Below are 13,829 nucleotides of genomic sequence, written 5' to 3'. Positions count from 1 at the left end.
GAAGCTCTAAATAAAACAAGAATGGGAAAGAATTCAACTTTCAAAGCTTCAACAATTAGCTTCCTCAGTTCCCAAACGTTTATTGAGTGTTGTTAAAAGAAAAGTGGTGAACATGTCCTTTCCCAACTACTTTGGCACGTGTTGCAGCCATGAAATTCTAAGTTAATTGTTATTTGCAAAAAAAAAATAAAGTTTATGAGTTTGAACATCTAATATCTTGTCTTTGTAGTGCATTCAATATATATATATATATATATATATATATATATATATATATATATATATATATATATATATATACTGTATATATGTGCGTGTGTGTATATATATGTGTATATATATATATATATATACATATATATATACATATATATATATACATATGTGTGTGTGTGTATGTGTATATTTATATATATATAGATAAAATATGTGTGTGTATGTATATACAGTATATGTGTGTTTATATATACATATATATATATATATATATATATATATATACTTACATACATGTATGTATATATATGTATATATACAGTGGGGCAAAAAAGTATTTAGTCAGCCACCGATTGTGCAAATTCTCCCACTTAAAATGATGACAGAGGTCTGTAATTTTCATCATACGTACACTTCAACTGTGAGAGACAGAATGTGAAAAAAAATCCAAAAAAATTCATATTGTAGGAATTTTAAATAATTTATTTGTAAATTATGGTGGAAAATAAGTATTTGGCCAACCATTCAAAGCTCTCACTGATGGAAGGAGGTTTTGGCACAAAATTTCACAATACATGGCCCCATTCATTCTTTCCTTAGCACGGATCAAGCGTCCTGTCCCCTTAGCATAAAAACAGCCCCAAAGCATGATGTTTCCACCCCCATGCTTCACAGTAGGTGTGGTGTTCTTGGGATGCAACTCAGTATTCTTCTTCCTCCAAACACGACAAGTTGAGTTTATACCAAAATGGATACATGGATGATACAGCAGAGGATTGGGAGAATGTCATGTGGTCAGATGAAACCAAAATATAACTTTTTGGTATAAACTCAACTCGTCAGTGAGAGCTTTGAATGGTTGACCAAATACTTATTTTCCACCATAATTTACAACAAAAATCTTTAAAATTCCTATAATGTGAATTCCTGGATTTTTTTTTCACATTCTGTTTCTCACAGTTGAAGTGTACCTGTGATGAACATTACAGACCTCTGTCATCATTTTAAGTGGGAGAACTTGCACAACCGGTGGCTGACTAAATACTTTTTTGCCCCACTGTATATACCCTTTCTAATTTGAAATCTTTGTTGGATATGATTTCAAATATATATATTATTAGTGGTGGGATAGCTTGTTAACAGGAGTTGTGGCTATGCTGGTGAAAAAGGTGTTAAGTCTGCTTGCTACCTAAATTTTGTCTGTAATGAGGGACTCGCTCTCCTGGATGTTGATGTTTGTGAGTTTTGTTTGAAGCTTCTGGGTGCAGCCAGGAAGCTGGTTATTGAGGATCCAGAGCTCACGTGGCTTATTTGTGCTTTCTTCTAATTTGTCGTAAATGTATTTTTTTTTTTTTTTTTTTTAAGGATTTAGTCAATTTAGTTGTCTTATTTCTTAATTTATTGCATTGCTTTTTGAGTGTTGAAAAGTGATTTGAGGTTATTATTGCGTTGTTTATGTACTTCTGCTTTATACTTTTGGTATTCGGAGTATTTTCTGTCTCTGTCTTTTATGGCATTTAATAGGTCCGGATTCATCCATGGTTCAGAGCGGGCTTCTATCCCGACTGTTCTCACGGGAGCCCTACAATTTAGTATCGCTAGGAATGCTGTTTTGAAGCAATCCTAGGCATCATCGACCAGGTTGCTTGTGACCACAGGGGACAAGTCCCCCTCACCTAATTTTAGGTTAAAATTAACAGTGGATTTTGTTTTAAGGGATCTGGATTGAGTTATGTGGCCGTTAGCTTTGGGTTTAGCTATTTTGCGGGTGCAGACGGTTAGATAGTGGTCTCTAAGACCACAGATCATGACCCCACTATTTTTTATGTTATTCCGGTCTGATGTGAGAATGAGATCTATGGTTGATTGGGTGGAATCACACGCCCTTGTGGGTAATGTCATTAGTAGTGAGAGACCGTGCAGATTACAAAGCTTGCTGTAAGATTTGAAGACAGGCGCATATCTACGTTGATTATCTGTGTTCAGATCTCCAGTTATATTTTTCTCCACGTTGTTTACCCCAAATAAGCACTCCTCGAGAGCACCATAGAAAACACTCTGATTAGGGGGTCTGTATACAGTCCCTATCAGTACCTGATTATTGAGGCCTGTGTTCGTGCTGACTCAGGTCGCAAATATTGGCGTTTAATTTGTCCTCTCGATGGAAGTCTAGTGCTGAGGGGTCGGACAGCAGACTCTCTAGTGAAGGCTCATTGAGGTTAGATCTTCACTGATGACGTGAAGTAAAAGGGCCTCACGTTATTGCCAATGAAGTGTTTCCCACAAGCTGGCTGATGCAACGACGCGCTTGGCCACGATTCTGATCGTTGTTGTTCCAACTTGACCTCAAAGATCCCCAGTTGCTCAGATTCTTACTCCGCTGACATGGCTCTCACAGGCAATTTACTTGTCAAATAAATATTAGTCCACCAAAATGCTGGATGAGTGCCACGTATAATTTTTTTCTTGACGTTTTTTAACTCAAATATAAGCCGGTAGAGGTTTAACTGTTAACAAAATTAACAACGTCATGTTTTTGTTTCTGTCTGTATGCTAGCAGGCCAATCCTCGGTTCATTGAAAATAATTTAAGACTGATAAGGAATCGATTGTATAACTTAACCATTTGCATTCAGTGGTGGGAGTAAATGTTCCACTGTTACTTAAAAAGCAGAAAAGAGTAAAAAAATTTTAACGAAAGTAAGAAAGACATTTTTTGTTCATTCGGGAGATAGTACTGTACTTTTTTGGTTCACGTTGTATGATGCTAGAACAAGACAGAAAAGACGCTACCATTGGCATTCTGAAGCAGTAATTCAATGTGACTCAAAACAAAAAGAGAAAATGCATTCAACATTTAAAATGTGGGTTTGTCTTATTTTTGCTAGCTGGTCAATATTTTAGCAGAGTGTGTGGCTACATTTTACATTTGATCAAATCAGTACTTTCAAAATGGTGCTGTTGCTTAAACAGTGGCCTTACTGTTTAAAAAAAACAAAGCCTTTTAATTTTTTTTAAATTTTGTGGCATTGAAGTTGAACAGAGTAGTAATTTAAATACCTCAAATGTATAAAGTAAATGAAAACTAAGCAATACATTCAAAAATAAGAAATTGTCATTATTATAGCAGAAATACAGACCACAGAGAGGTGCAAGAAATGAGTTGCACAGTTGTGGATACTCATAAACACATCCTTACTTGCTGTACCCTCATTGCTGCATAATGAGGATGTCCTGCGTTGTTGTTGTGTCTACTGACTAGCTCTGCGTCTCCCCTGCGATCGGTTTTTTAGACTCTATGTGCTTCTGATGCTAAAGTACTTACAAGACGTTACTTGTCAATACTTGTACAATATCATTGCTAAGCACTTTTTAGAGGTGGCCCAGTCTGCATTTATTAGCACCGAAGTAAGACACGAATAACCACTTCATTTTTCAGTGTTGTTACTGTTGTTGACATTGGCACCCGTGCCATTATGGAACCATCCCTAGCTAGCAGGCTTCAAAAGAGTAATGTATTAAATTTACAGGGGAACTGCACTTTATTTTTTAATTTTGCCCATCGTTCACAATCATTATAAAAGACATGACGATAGATTTTTTTTTTGGGGGGGGGTTTCTTGCACTCTAAATATTAAATAAATACGTTTAAAAGTTTGCTTACAATGGAGCCTATGTCAATTGATGTTGTATATACCGTATGTAAGTATATATGTAACGTAGTATCAGGGAAATTTATGATTACAATTAATTATTTTATGGGCAAAAAATAGCAGCTCTCATTGTCATAGTCCCATTGTCATTTTAACTTGTAAATAAAAGTGTTATGATCCGATGGTCGGATCATCACATATTGTAGCTCTGTTCCTTTTTTCACATTCTGTTGTTTGACGTCCTTAGTTCCTGTTTTGTTCTGTCACCATGGTAGCTTATTAGTTCACCTGCCCCTTGCTTTCTACGCACACCTGTTTTCTACTGATTACTGTCGTATTTAAGACTGCCCCTTTTGTTAGTTCATTCTTGGATCGTAATTTGCTTTCACGCAACAGATAACGACTTGTTTTCCATGGTTATACTCGCTAGCTCTCATGCTGCGTTTTTGTTTATTCCTAGCTCTCATGCTGATTGTTTTGTTTTCCCTTTTCGTGCCTGTGTGCAAAGTGTTAGTGTGTCTGTTTATTTCCCTAGCTCCCATCCTGGCTCCTTTTGTTTGCCTTTTCTGCTTAGCTCCAGTGTTTTTGTTCTAGCCTGTTTTATTAGTTTAATAAATACTTATTGCTGTGTTCTTGCTCGACGCATCCTCGGAAGAACGAATCCGGCATCGCTATGCCACGCAAGTCTCACAGTAAAATCCGAGCATAGAATGGTTCTTTCGCGTCGGGCTTCAAGGAGGACGTCTTCGACGAAGGAAAGTGGATGGTGCTTGAGCGTTGGAGGCAGAGACTCTCCGCTGCGCGCCAGGTGACGACATGATGTGGGGCCCGGATGGTTACCTGGTCCCTATCAATTCCACCTGGTCAGGTGAGTTCCCTTCCCAAAGCGCTCGCACTCATCAGCGAAGGCGTAAGCCGCAAAGAAATACTTCGCCTCGCGACAGTGACGCTTCCGCTCCAAGACTTCCCCCTCCTGAACACAGCCAGCAACAGGCAGCCCAATATTCCTCTCCTCATTTGTTTGGTGATCCCATTGCACACTTCGCCAAATGTTTCACACACTGGGCTAACAGTCAGCTAGAGACCGGCGCTGATGACGTCATTTCGTCGTCGCCCCACGGTGACGTAATCCCGCCCACCGTTGATGACATCATCAACGAAGAGGTTTTTTTTTAGAGACTCTCTCTCTCAGCAATTTTCTAAATACTTTAACATTAATAATAAGATAAAACACTACCAGGACAATTTTTCTAAGTGCAGGTCTGGTCAACCACAGTCACCTACATTTTTGACTCCGCCCCTATGGTCTCAAGCCCCGCCCAAGTCAGTGTTTTTTTCCCCCTTTTTCTAAAGGACATTTTGGACAATCGAGAAGGGAGGAGTCTACCCACCTCCTGACCTCCCCCCACCCACCCTTAAAGGGGAACATTATCAGTATTTCAAAAGGGTTAAAAACAATAAAAATCAGTTCCCAGTGGCTTGTTGTATTTTTTGAAATTTTTTTCAAACTTTTACCGGTCTCGAAATATCCCTAAATAAAGCTTTAAAGTGCCTTATTTTCGCTATCTTCGAAACCACTATCCATTTCCCTGTGACGTCACACAGTGCTGCCAATGTAAACAAACAATGGGAATACCACAGCAAGATATAGTGACATTAGCTCGGATTCAGACTCGGATTTCAGCGTTTTAAGCGATTGAACAGATAACGCATGTATTGAAACAGATGGTTGGAGTATGAAAGTATTGAAGAAGAAATTGAAGCTATTGAGCGAATAGCTATTGACGCTATTCATAGCCATAGCATGGCCAAATAGCTGCGTTAGCATCGCCGGTAAAATGTGCGGACCAAACAGTCAGGACTTTCGCATCTTTTGACACTGGAGCAACTTAAATCCTTCGATTGGTAAGTGTTTTTTTCGCATTAAATGTGGGTGGAAGGAAACGTAATATAGTTAAAAATGCATTTACAGGTTATCCATACATCTCTGTGCCATGTCTGCTTTGGCACCGCCGGTAAATAGCATGTTAGCATCGATTAGCGAGGCATGTTAGCATCGATTAGCGTAGCATGTTAGCATCGATTAGCTGGCAGTCAACATCAACAAAACTCACCTTTGTGATTTCGTTGACTATCGTTGCAAATCCATCTGCAGGTTATCCATACATCTCTGTGCCATGTCTGCTTTAGCACCGCCAGTAAATAGCATGTTGGCGTCGATTAGCGTGGCATGTTAGCATCGATTAGCGGCAGTCATGCCGCGACCAAATATGTCTGATTAGCACATAAGTCAACAACATCAACAAAACTCACCTTTGTGATTTCGTTGACTTTATCATTGCAAATGCATCTGCAGGTTATCCATACATCCCTGTGCCATGTCTGCTGGTAAAATGTGGAGACACTCTGGCCCATTCAATGGGGGTCTGGCGGCAGACACTTTCGCATCTTCGGGCCAGTGGTGTAACTTGAATCCCTCCCTGTTACTGTTGTTACACCCTTCGACAACACATCGTCGGGGCATGATGTCTCCAAGGTTCCAAAAAATAGTCGAAAAAACGGAAAATAACAGAGCTGAGACCCAATGTTTACAATGTGTTGAAAATGAAAATGGCGGCTGTATTACCTCGGCGACGTCACATTCTGACGTCATCGCCTCCAGCGCGATAAACAGAGAGGCGTTTAATTCGCCAAAATTCACCCATTTAGAGTTCGGAAATCGGTTAAAAAAATATATGGTCTTTTTTCTGCAACATCAAGGTATATATTGACGCTTACATAGGTCTGGTGATAATGTTCCCCTTTAAGGACAATCTCAGACCACAGGGAACGCGTCTGGGATCTGCTTCTTGAGGCGGAGGGGGGGGGGGGGGGACTAGGGCTGGGATCTGTGCTACTGAGGTAACACAGCTGCGCCCAGCCAAGCTGCAACCTCCATGTAGGCCACCTTTACCGGTTTTTCGACCGGCCAAGCTGCAACCTCCTATGCGGCCACCTTTACCTGTCTTTCGGCCCGTCAAACCGCAACATCTTCCTCGACCTCCATTACCGTTTTTTTGTCCTGCCAAGCCGCAACCTCATATGCGGCCACCTTTACCTGTTTTTCGGCCCGTCAAACCACAACCTCCTCCTAGACCTCCTCCACCGGTTTTCCGGCCCGCCAGGCCTAAACTACCCGCTAGACCTCCTCCACCGGTTTTTCGACCCGCTAAGCCACACCCTCCCGCGCGTCCTCCTTCACCGGTGTTCCGGCCCGTCAAACAGCGGCCCACTAGGCCGCTTCCACCTGCACCATGGCTAGCACCTGTAGCTAGTCCTAGCCCAAGCCTGGTTTTCACACCAGCATCTTTCTGACTTAATCCTGGTTTTCACACCAGCATCTGACTCAAGCCTGGTTCTCGCAACAGCACCTGACCCTTATCTGGTTCTCACACCAGCACCTGTCCCTTGCCTGGTTCTCACACCAGCACCTGTCCCTTGCCTGGTTCTCACACCAACACCTGACCCTTGCCTGGTTCTCACACCAGCACCTGCTCCTAGGCTGGAGCCCACTCCAGCACCTGCTCTAAGGCTGGATCTCACACCAGCGCCTGCTCCGGGGCTGTAACCCACACCAGCATCTGACTCAAGCCTCGTTCTCACACCAGCATCTGACTCAAGCCTGGTTCTCGCACAAGCACCAGCATCTGACTCAAGCCTGGTTCTCGCACCAGCACCTGACCCTTACCTGGTTCTCACACCAGCACCTGTCCCTTGCCTGGTTCTCACACCAGCTCCTGACCCTTGCCTGATTCTCACACCAACACCTGCTCCTAGGCTGGAGCCCACTCCAGCACCTGCTCCAAGGCTGGGTTTCACACCAGCGCCTGCTACGGGGCTGTAACCCACACCAGCATCTGCTCCAGGGCTGGTGACCACACCAGCTCCTGCTTCGACAACTACGCCTGTCTCCACGACGACGACAACTACGCCTGTATCCACGTCGACGACTACTACGCCTGTCTCCACGTCGACGACTACTACGCCTGTCTCCTTGTCGACAACTACTACGGCTGTCTCCACAACGACGACTACGCCTGTCTCCACAACGACGACTACGCCTGTCTCCACGTCGACGACTACTACGCCTGTCTTCACGACGACGCTGCCTTTTTCGGCTGCAGCACCCGCACCTTCTTCCACGGCGACGACGACGCTTGCGCCTCCTGCTTCCACCGAAACGACGACGCCACCGCCCGCTCCCTCGACGATGCCGCCGCCCGCTCCCTCGACGACGACGACGACGCCGCCTCCTGCTTCCTCAACGACCACCCCTCTTAACCACGCCTCCCGCCCCAACCACGCCTTCATTACTCTCGGTGGCTCAGTAGCGGACACCATTAGTACTTGCCAAGTAAAGCAGAAGATCTACGTGGCGCAGTGGAAGAGTGGCCGTGGTCCCTGGTTCAATCCCCACCTAGTACCAACCTCGTCACATCCGTTGTGTCCTTGAGCAAGACACTTCACCCTTGCTCTTGATGGGTGATGGTTAGCGCCTTGCATGGCAGCTCCCTCCATCAGTGTGTGAATGTGTGTGTGAATGGGTGAATGTGGCAGGAAAAGTCAAAGCGCTTTGAGTACCTTGAAGGTAGAAAAGCGCTATACAAGTACAACCCATTTATTTATTTATTTATCTTGGGTTTGAACCTTGGTCAGGGTTGAAATTATGTTTTTTAAATTTATGTTTTAATGATGGAAAAATTGTTTAGTAGGCTTAACTTCAGAATATTAATAAAAAAGTGGACTGTTATTAAATTATTCTGATTATCAAGGATGTTAGATAAGTGATAGATAGTTATAGCGCAATTAAAGCTTCTGTTATTCTGGAAATTCATTGTGTTGTATGATGCTGGGATACACATGATTTCAGCCTTTCAAAGTTCCTCTTGGACAACACATTTTTGACCTCTGTATTTGTCAAATCCTAGTTATGGCCCTGGGTATACTTATAGTTAAATATTTAGAAAACTAGTTAAATCTATTATGCCAGTCAATCTCTCTGTAAAATAATTTAAGCTCTCGCAGGCTACATAATGATTTATAATGCTGAGTGATGAATGACACTGATAATATAAATGCAGACATAACACATGTAAGGCCCGATTTGTTTGTTTTTAAAACTGCGGATGCAGGAACAGGGCCAAAAAAATTTAAGTCAAGTCAAAGTTATGTTTTGCAAGGAGGAAAAATATTTCATAATCTTCAACGGCTGGGAAAAAAGGGAGGAGAAGCAGTATATTAAAAAAAAAAATCATAATTTAAAAAAAAAAAGATTTAGGCATATGTATAGTAATTTCTCAAAATAGGTAGTCTAAATAAATATGCTGCACCAATTCAGTGAAATATGTCAATGGTGATAAGGCTCTGAGAGAGCAGCCGTGTGTACCCTCTCACAGTAATTATTAACAGTGCTATAAGAAGCTTACGTAACCACTGAGGAGCCTTTAGCTAACCTGACACACAATGCGCACACGCCAGCCGTCTCTTTGTTTGGTAAAAGACCTGCCTAGTGCTGCGCGGTCTGACACACTCTGAGTGTAATGTTTTGTTGCAGTTTGGCAAGTGAGCCAACAAGCATTTATTAACTTCAGTTATGACTCCGCTATGCCCGCGAAAGGTTTGCGTTGGCAAGAGTAAGCGTTTTTATTTGCTTGTTGTGACATATCATCATTTTTATTCAGTTCTCGGCCGCGAGCCCGTCCTCCCTCCACATCCCGCTCTCTCGCCCTCGTCCCATCCTCGGTCTTTTACGTCGAGCCTGGGAGCGGAATTCTGGGAGCATTTTTCCATGTGAAATGCCGAGGTCCCGTCGAAGGGTGTGACGCCAGTGCATTGTTCCAGCTGCAAAAAAAGGAACCGCTTGTGATGAAGCCAATTCCTGTCGGTCTCAAAAAAACAGGCACTTTCTCACACCGGTTTCCTTCCTCATTGGACAGCGCAAAACAACCACAAAGCAACTCGCAAAGCAAAAAAGAAAGAAAAAAAAAAGGCAACAGAGTGAGATGTGGCATTGGGAAGAACAGGTTCTCTTTTGTCATCATTCCCTGAAAATATGCCTTTATCTATACACGGACACACACGAATAGCATTTATCTCACCCCTCGGCATATAACATGCCAACCTTGCAAGCTAAACTTATCTTTACTGCTTTGTATATTTGTAATCTCTCGGGAGAATCTCTTTGCATTCTACTTTTACTGTCCTGTGATGTTTGCTCGCATGCCAATCACAAGGAGACATTGGGCCATAACAGAGCACAAATGGAGCTTTGAGGAAAAGCGCTGCAAGAACAGCAGTCAGTGCAGGACTCAGGAAGCACCTGCCTGTTTGGAGTATTTATCTCAGCCAGCTCACATCAGGTGATTTCCTTGTTTTCATTATCAGCCCATGATCGCCTGTACCCTATTGGCCACGCCGGACCACTCCTTTTTACAAATCATTGATCTCGTGCGGACTCCCCGTTTCGCGTGGTTCCTTTTTCCCACCAGGATTCCTTCTGAAGAGATACTTATCCACACTGGAACTCGCCGGCAAATAGAGGGAATGCTTTAATGAGCGCAAACTCAAAGCTCTTCCTGACATTTCACCTCTGTCCTCACTTCACAAACACGGCAGCCTTGAAGATGGCCTTCCTTTTCCTCCGCGTGCCTATATCCAGACACAGTGAAAACAAGTGGGCTGCCTCATATAGCCCTAACCCTGCTGTCCTCCATGTCCCTAGTATTGCTTAACCCTGACCCGTAAGGTTAAACCCTCATGTTCCTAAAGTCACGCTTGGCCAGCTCAATTCATTGCCCAAATATTCTTGTTCAGTGGAACCTCGATTAACGAATACCTCTATGTGTGTCCTTTTTGGTTTGCGAACCCTTACATCGCGCCAAATATGCCTCTGTTTGTCGACCATGTCTCGGTGTACGAATGCTTCATTCAGTCATTCATTCATTTTGCATGTTGCTTAATGTCATCAGGGACTTTTTGATGAGATCACTTCCTGTACACATGGGTACACCCATTTTAAAGAGGCGGGCCCTCTATGTCATATCCTGTTTACGGCCTATGCCCATGGGCGTGACCACTTCAAAGGGTTTTGACAGCTAGTGGCACTTGAGACGTGTTTTTTTCAACAATCCGAAAACTTAAAAGACTATACGTTGCACCTCATCTCCTGTTTTTACTTTACCAAAGCATTGTTCAACTCATCCTTATGTACTGTTCCACAAGGTTTTTCACCATGCTTTCTGTAACCAACCGGACCAAACTCCCTTGCGTTACAAACAGAGCAGATAAAATCATTGGCCTACCCACACTCAACATTTCAGATTTAAACCAAAGGTCCATCATTCGACTGGCAAAAACAATAGTCCTGGATATCAGTGAGCCACTACACCAATACATAATCCCACTACCATTAGGGCGCAGGTACAGAACCATCAAATTCCACAGGGCCCACCTCAAGAATAGCCTTATCCCTGCAGCCATAGCAATCCTTAACAGCAGGCCCGTCTGACCTGTGTGACAAGCCTGTAAATGTGTTGGTCATGTATGATGTCTTTTTGTTATTTTTGTTTTTGTGATGTGTAATGTCTATTGTTTGAATATATGGAAGTGAAAATTAATTTCCCCAACGGGGAACCAATAAATCTACAAACCCCGTTTCCATATGAGTTGGGAAATTGTGTTAGATGTAAATATAAACGGAATACTATGATTTGCAATATTTCTTTTCAACCCATATGCAATTGAATGCACTACAAAGACAAGATATTTGATGTTGAAACTCCATCCATCCATCCATTTTCTACCGCTTATTCCCTTTTTGGGGTCGCGGGGGCGCTGGCGCCTATCTCAGCTACAATCGGGCAGAAGGCGGGGTACACCCTGGAAAAGTCGCCACCTCATCGCAGGGCCAACACAGATAGACAGACAACATTTACACTCACATTCACACACTAGGGCCAATTTAGTGTTGCCAATCAACCTATCTCCAGGTGCATGTCTTTGGAAGTGGGAGGAAGCCGGAGTACTCGGACGGAACCCACGCATTCACGGGGAGGACATGCAAACTCCACACAGAAAGATCCCGAGCCTGGGATTGAACCCAGGACTGCAGGACCTTCGTATTGTGAGGCAGACGCACTAAGCCCTCTGCCACCATGAAGCCCATGTTCAAACTCAGTAACTTTATTTAATTTTTTTTGCAAATAATGATTATCTTAGAATTTCATAGCTGCAACACGTGCCAAAGTAGTTGGGAAAGGACATGTTCACCACTGCGTTACATCACCTTTTCTTTTAACAACACTCAATAAACGTTTGGGAACTGAGGAAGCTAATTGTTGAAGCTTTGAAAGTTGAATTCTTTCCCATTCTTGTTTTATTTAGAGCTTCAGTCGTTCAACAGTCCCGGGTTTCCGCTGTCGTATTCTACGCTTCATAATGTGCCCCACATTTTCAAGTGGAGACAGGTCTGGACTGCAGGCGGGCCAGGAAAGTACCTGCACTCTTTTTTTTTACAAAGCCACGCTGTTGTAACACTTGTCTTGGTGAAATAAGCAGGGGCGTCCATGATAATGTTGCTTGGATGACAACATATGTTGCTCCAAAACCTGTATGAACCTTTCAGCATTAATGGTGCCTTCACAGTTGTGTAAGTTACCCATGCCTTGGGCACTAATACACCCCCATACCATCACAGATGCTGGCTTTTAAACTTTGCGCCTATAACAATCCGAATTGTTATTTTCCTCTTTGTTCTGGAGGACACCACGTCCTCTGTTCCCAAATATAATTTGAAATGTGGACTCGTCAGACCACAGAACACCTTTCCACTTTGCATCAGTCCATATTAGGTGAGCTCGGGCCCAGCCAAGCCGGCGGCGTTTCAGGATATTGTTGATAAATGGGTTTGGCTTTGCATAGCAGAGTTTTAACTTGCACTTACAGATGTAGCAACCAACTGTAGTTACTGACAGTGGTTTTATGAAGTGTTCCTGAGCCCATGTGGTGATATCCTTTATACACCGATGTCGATTTTAGATGCTGTACCGCCTGAGGATTGAAAGTCCGTAATATCATCGCTTACGTGCAGTGATTTCTCCAGATTTTCTGAACCTTTTGATGATTTTACGGACCCTAGATGGTAAAATCCCTAAATTCCTTGCGATAGCTTGTTGAGAAATGTTGTTCTAAAACTGTTCGACAATTTGCTTACAAATTGGTGACCCTCACCCCATCCTTGTTTGTGAATTACTTAGCATTTCATGGAAGCTGCATTTATACCCAATCATGGCACCCACCTGTTCCAAATTAGCCTGCACACCTGTGGGATGTTCCATATAAGTGTTTGATGAGCATTCCTCGACTTTATCAGTTTTTTTTGCCACCTTTCCCAACTTCTTTGTCACGTGTTGCTGGCATCAAATTCTAATGTTAATGATTATTTCCCCCCCAAAAAATGTGTATCAGTTTGAATATCAAATATGTTGTCTTTGTAGTATATTCAACTGAATATGGGTTGAAAATAATTTGCAAATCATTGTATTCCGTTTATATTTACATCTAACACAATTACCATGAATTGATTAACGTGGACCCCGACTTAAACAAGTTGAAAAACTTATTCGGGTGTTACGATTTAGCGGTCAATTCTACGGAATATGTACTGAACTGTGCAATATACTAATAAAAGTATTAATCAATCAATTTCCAACTCATATGAAAACGGGGTTTGTAAATCTAATCTAAAAATCTAATCCAATCAATTGCCGTATCTTGCGCTGGTCAGAGCTGTCTCCATCTTGCTTAGAGATAAGTTTGTGTGATCAGAAACGGTTTAAATGTGTCAAAGCGGTCCAAATGTGTCAAAGCGGTCACCGTCAAGCTGTATAGCTTAGTGTTGCTGGAAAAGCTATAAGGCTAGCAT

Source organism: Nerophis ophidion, linkage group LG03, assembly GCF_033978795.1.
Source record: "Nerophis ophidion isolate RoL-2023_Sa linkage group LG03, RoL_Noph_v1.0, whole genome shotgun sequence".
Taxonomy (NCBI): domain Eukaryota; kingdom Metazoa; phylum Chordata; class Actinopteri; order Syngnathiformes; family Syngnathidae; genus Nerophis; species Nerophis ophidion.
This window is presented reverse-complemented; position numbering follows the sequence as displayed.